This window comes from Glossina fuscipes, unplaced genomic scaffold, assembly GCF_014805625.2.
Source record: "Glossina fuscipes isolate IAEA_lab_2018 unplaced genomic scaffold, Yale_Gfus_2 109041, whole genome shotgun sequence".
NCBI classification, from domain to species: Eukaryota; Metazoa; Arthropoda; class Insecta; order Diptera; family Glossinidae; genus Glossina; species Glossina fuscipes.
In genome coordinates this window covers 1-5,220 of record NW_024005719.1, presented here as the reverse complement: position 1 = coordinate 5,220, position 5,220 = coordinate 1, and the positions used below count along the sequence as shown (strand labels likewise).

Sequence of the window (5,220 nt, the reverse complement as noted above, 5' to 3'; positions counted from 1 at the left end):
GTGATCCGGTAGATGACCACCTGATCTAATGACATTCATAGCCAACTTTTCACACCAGGTATATTTGTAATCAGATACCCAAGCCATACTAAGCACTTGTTGAAAACTAACCGACTAATGCGGTTGACGGCGAACATTTATATTTCTTTCTTGTTAAACTAGAGTTGCCATCACTTTGAGGAAGGATTAAATAAATAAACAAGTTTATATAAATAATTACGAGAAGTCACCAGAAAGAACAGAGCAGCACGCATTTCTTTCCTTCCAATCTTGTACAAATTACATAAAATTGCCTATGATTGTGTACAACTTTTAATTTCCTTTTTTTCGACGACTATGATTTCTCGACAGTCCGGGCAAAATCGTGGAGGATATATGCGACGAACTGAGGCATTGTGCGAACGGTTATCTGCTCGGTTGGTTATAAACATACGAAATTCCTCAAAAAATCTTCATAATGCATTAAAAAGCATTGAACGGTAACCATAAATTTTGGTACTTTCTTTGACGTTGCTAAGAATAAGTTGATACACAACTTTTTTGAATATATTTTTTAATTCTTATAATTCATCACAGTGTTTGTTTCATTTTTTTTTTGTTCTTTTTATTTTCTCGTAAGAACTTGTCGTTAACTGAATTTTTAAACGTACACTTGAAACGAAGATTCATAATAAAATTTCACACCGTAAGACTTCGAAAAATGACTTAGAAAAAGACTTAGTCTCGCTTTAACATGGTATACATCGCCTAGACGGCAGAACCATTTATTTATATTAACAGTAACGACTGTAACGAGGACTAATAAACTATGTTTGACATTAGAGATCGCACCACGCGGATGATATTGAAAATGGCGGTGCGAAACGTCGCATTGAAAACAACGAAACGTAGGGTATTTTTTGTACCTCCTTTATGTCTATTTGCTTGAAGTGAATTGCACTAAACATGTTGTAAATCAAATAGTTGAAATTGTTTTACTTTTTGGTAGCATGCGGTCTACCATATGACAGCTTTGAGAATTTTTAAACTAATCTTAACCACTTGGTTATTAGGCAAGGGCACTAGAACTGGCTTTGTCAATCAATGCACACAATACTTTGATGTAGCTTAGACAAGTAATAACAGGAAGCCCCAACTGTATTCTTCAAATTGAAGGCAACGTGCATCTTAAACAGTTTTGAATTTTCTATTGAATAAAGCGGCAGAAATAACCAGATTACATTGGACGCGATTTGATTGCTTGCTCTTTTTTTCATTATTTGTATACAGAAAAGTTTGTTAAAGACGACAACTATAAGGAAGACGACTGCGAAAATCGAACAGCAACGGCACGCGATGTCATCCAATGTTCATAAAATTATGCAAAAATGGACAAAGTTCATGAAATCTGAAAAGAATAATTATCTCTTTCTTGTAAAGCAGGCAGTACAAAAACTCAAAAGCGACGAAAAGACGGAACGTCAAACCTCATGGTAACGCGGATGCCAAGTGTGGGCCTGATCGTGAGTAGAATGTTAGGAAAGCGAAATTAAGATGGTCCACCGTCATTGCGCTAACTACGTACCAAGAATCGCAAAACCCCAACCTCCACAATACAGACAAAGTCATGGGGGACATACACAAGAAGGAAATATCGTCGTTCGGAGAGTCGTGTTGAAATTAGGACTTACACAAGTGGATTTATGTGCCTCAAAGTTTGCTTGACATTTAAATGCTTTGTAAATTGGACACCCGGTCACTAAGTATATTACCTTCTTCCTCTAAACTAACAAGCGTCGTTACTTTTTTTGGCTTTGTGCCAAAGAGTAAATTTAAAATTACAAAATGCTTTAAAAACAGGGTAAATATTCATTAGGAGAGAAATCTTCTCTTTTTTGAATACTTTGGAAACAACACAATTTTAGGTAAGATGTATAACCTTGCGACTGAAGGAGTCAATAAGACTCTTTCGGAAATGAGTCGTTATTTCTTAGAAGGTTCATATCTACTACCATTCTGATGAAGGACAAACGTATATGCTACAACACATGTTTATACTTTAGAAGTTGCTCCTTATGAAAAATCGCGGGGTGTCACATATTTTAAAATGTTTGAGTCGTGTAAGCTCGAAAATAAACTTTGTGGATCACTTCATCGCTTATATGTGATGCCAGTTAACAAAATTCATATTTTCGTGTTGCAATAGCCATCGTAAACTGCAACGGTAATCTTTGAATACAAATTTCTACATCTTTCTTTAGTCAAATTAAAAGACAGCTCCCTAACAATTCGCCTACTTGTTACGGAATCGAAAACATTACGTTCGCTTATAAATTAGCGAATGCGTAACTAACGTACATAAAATGAAAACAAAATATTGATTACTTCAAATACTTAGCGTAAGTCGATATGAATTTTCATCACATGTGAGAATTATTTATAAACCTTTATGATGCTATTTTTAAAATATTCTTAAGTTTATACACAAATAACTAACACTTCTTGATAATAATTTAACTAGAAATTTGTGGGCATTTTTGTAATAGGTGAATCTAATCGAACTTAATACTATATTGCAACTGAAAAGTAAATGCAAAAAGGTTACCTGGAAGTTGCCGGCAAACTTTACGTTACGTATGTCGATGAAACGGCAGGAGAAAAATTTTTCGTTGCAGAAAATGCATCTGCTAACTGCTGAATTTTTGTGAAGATTATCGATAATGCAAAGCTCAACAATTTATCCATAGCTTTTTATGCACCAGTGAGAAACGAGTAGTTGAATAGTCAGTCACAGTAGAAAAATATAAAAAAGTACTGGATCGTACTTAAGCTTATATTGCACAATTGCGGATCATGCCATCGACTACATTATCCATGTTGGGCAGCGCAATGTAAAGGTGTTTCGTTATCGACGCGAATGTTCCTAACTTTTAGTCTTCTCCACAAAATTTTGAACACTTTTATCTGAAAATAGGAAGACCTAGAAGAATAAATTTTCGTAAATCTTCGACAGGCATTACCTTTATTGTTCAAACTCCACTTAGCGTTGCTGTCTTGACGTTATTAATTTAAATTTGGCCCAAAATCAACACTTGCAGTACTGCTTTGCTTCTTTTCTCAGATGATTTTCATTTTTTTATATGATATAGTAACCACACATAAGCAATCGGCGTAATTGCTTGCTCCCCTAGAAACGTGTCTGGTGGTAAAATCCACTTACGCTCATCATCAATTCTAGGATTACGTCTAAACTGGGCTTAGATAGAAGAACAATATCATGGCAGTCGCCGACATTAATTTTTTTATGTTTAATCTGAAATGATAACATTTTTAGAACAACTTCAGTTAGTCAGTTTTGAACTCAGCATGGCATTGCTGTGATTGCCACACACTTTTATCGAGAATTATATTTATCCCGTAAGAAATTATCTTTTGCCTTCACGACTCGCCCTCTTACAGACAAGTAATGATCGTTAGTTATTAATAAGATTTCAGACATTGTTTTAAGCCAATTTACAAACTAAATTATTCATCTAAAAAACATCACCCGTTTCCAGTATATTCTTCAAACTTCTCTTTTAATTGCGATTTACAACATTTTAAGAGAACTTTATGCGCATCCTGTATGGCGTAGTACAGATGGCTCGCCAAAGTGTACCAAAAGCAAAAGAACCAGAGAATGACTTGATTAATATAAAGTACCTCGACGGACGGAGCAGACCGAGAGAGTATTAGAGCTGCAAGTATAATATCTGTACTTACACAAATATGAATGAAACAGGAACGGATTTAGATTAGTTCTGAAAGCAATTTATAAGAAAAATGATACGAAACTAATTTTCCTATTCTAGTCGAACTTTTATGGTAATTGTGTTGCCACAATTGCATTTGCTTTTACATTCAAAGATATAATTACCCTACAAAGGGGAATTTTATATATACGTTTGCTAGTGCTCAATGCCTCTTTTTTTAGTCTAAGAATTCAATTCATTAGTCTAAAATTAAAATAATAATAATAATAATATATATACGTATTCCGATATTTTCTTTTCCTATTTCAGTAAATCTAACAAGTTTTGTAAGAAAATTATATTCCAACATATAAAAAAAAATTATATTCCATATATTATGGTAGTTATAAAGATGAATATAAGTTAGTACTCGAAGCTGGAGATAATCTTGTGAAACGGTTGTAGTTAGGTATGATAGCCACACTAATTTTATCGATTTATTACAGCTATTGCAACATTTAAGTTATATATAGGTATAACTATAAAATAATACCATAACAAACTATATAGGAATAAAAATTGGAAAAAAATTGCAAAAAGCGATTTTAAACACTTGAAATGAAGACTTCGATATACAACCACCGAAATGTTATCAATGTGAACTTAAATACTGTTAAGTTGAATGCTGTCATGTCTAATGAACAGAGTTAAGAATATAGAGTGGCACTTCTTTCGTCTTTTTTGGACGTAGATCTAATAATTAATTAAAGCTAGCATATTCAGAAATTTAATTTTTCCCTAATGCAGCTATATAAATATAATGAACGAATTTTCATGTAGCCCACATAGTTTTAGGAGTTAGGCAATACTACCAAATTAAAAAGTAGAATTTTTTATGTACAATTGAGAGATTGGATTTATGGATAACTTTCCATTTCTTTCATATTTCGCGAATAAATTGTTTGATTAAATAATATTTTTTAAAAATATAATACGGATTTTTGATTAAGTCTATCAAAGTCATTTCCCAACAATAGAATTTAAGTAATCAATTTTGTTCGATGCTAATAACAGAAATAATTTCAAATACTTATATAATAGCAGTTTATTTACTACAGAAAGAAAGCTTTGGTACAATAACGGGCATCACTCATTTACATCTAAACGCATTAAAACGTTTTGTTTCGTAACTTTGATAAGAGTTCTGCCCTATAAATATCTAACTGTTTTAAAAACAATTGAACACGATTCATGCTCAAAGTATTCATCTTAGTTATTGCATATTTAGTGCTTTGTTTTCGTTTAAAAGGTTCCAAGTGTACACTAGCTCGTTGATAGGAAAATATACCAGCCAGAAAATGCCAAAGAGTTATCTCTGGCCAAAATATTTTGGCAAAATACAATACAGTATATTTTAACTGAAAAGAAATAATTATGAAAATCGTGTAAGGCTTTTATTTCAACAATAAAACTCTACCTGCCACATAAGGAAATCACTTATACGAGATTC

The 5,220-nt window shown here is 32.8% G+C and overlaps 2 long non-coding RNA genes across 3 annotated transcripts; both read right to left on the bottom strand.

Moving 5' to 3' along the window:
* Positions 1-2,584: 2,584 nt before the first annotated feature.
* Positions 2,585-3,814, bottom strand: LOC119644312. Of its 2 annotated transcripts, none has more exons than XR_005248489.1 (3): positions 3,742-3,814; positions 3,000-3,292; positions 2,585-2,943 (listed from the first exon to the last, which is right to left on the bottom strand). It is a non-coding gene; the product is annotated as an uncharacterized LOC119644312 (long non-coding RNA). The 2 variants fall into 2 exon arrangements; XR_005248490.1 differs by lacking the exon at positions 3,742-3,814 and adding an exon at positions 3,527-3,617.
* Positions 3,815-4,797: 983 nt separating this feature from the next.
* Positions 4,798-5,220, bottom strand: LOC119644313. Its single transcript, XR_005248491.1, has 2 exons — positions 5,188-5,220; positions 4,798-5,128 (listed from the first exon to the last, which is right to left on the bottom strand). It is a non-coding gene; the product is annotated as an uncharacterized LOC119644313 (long non-coding RNA).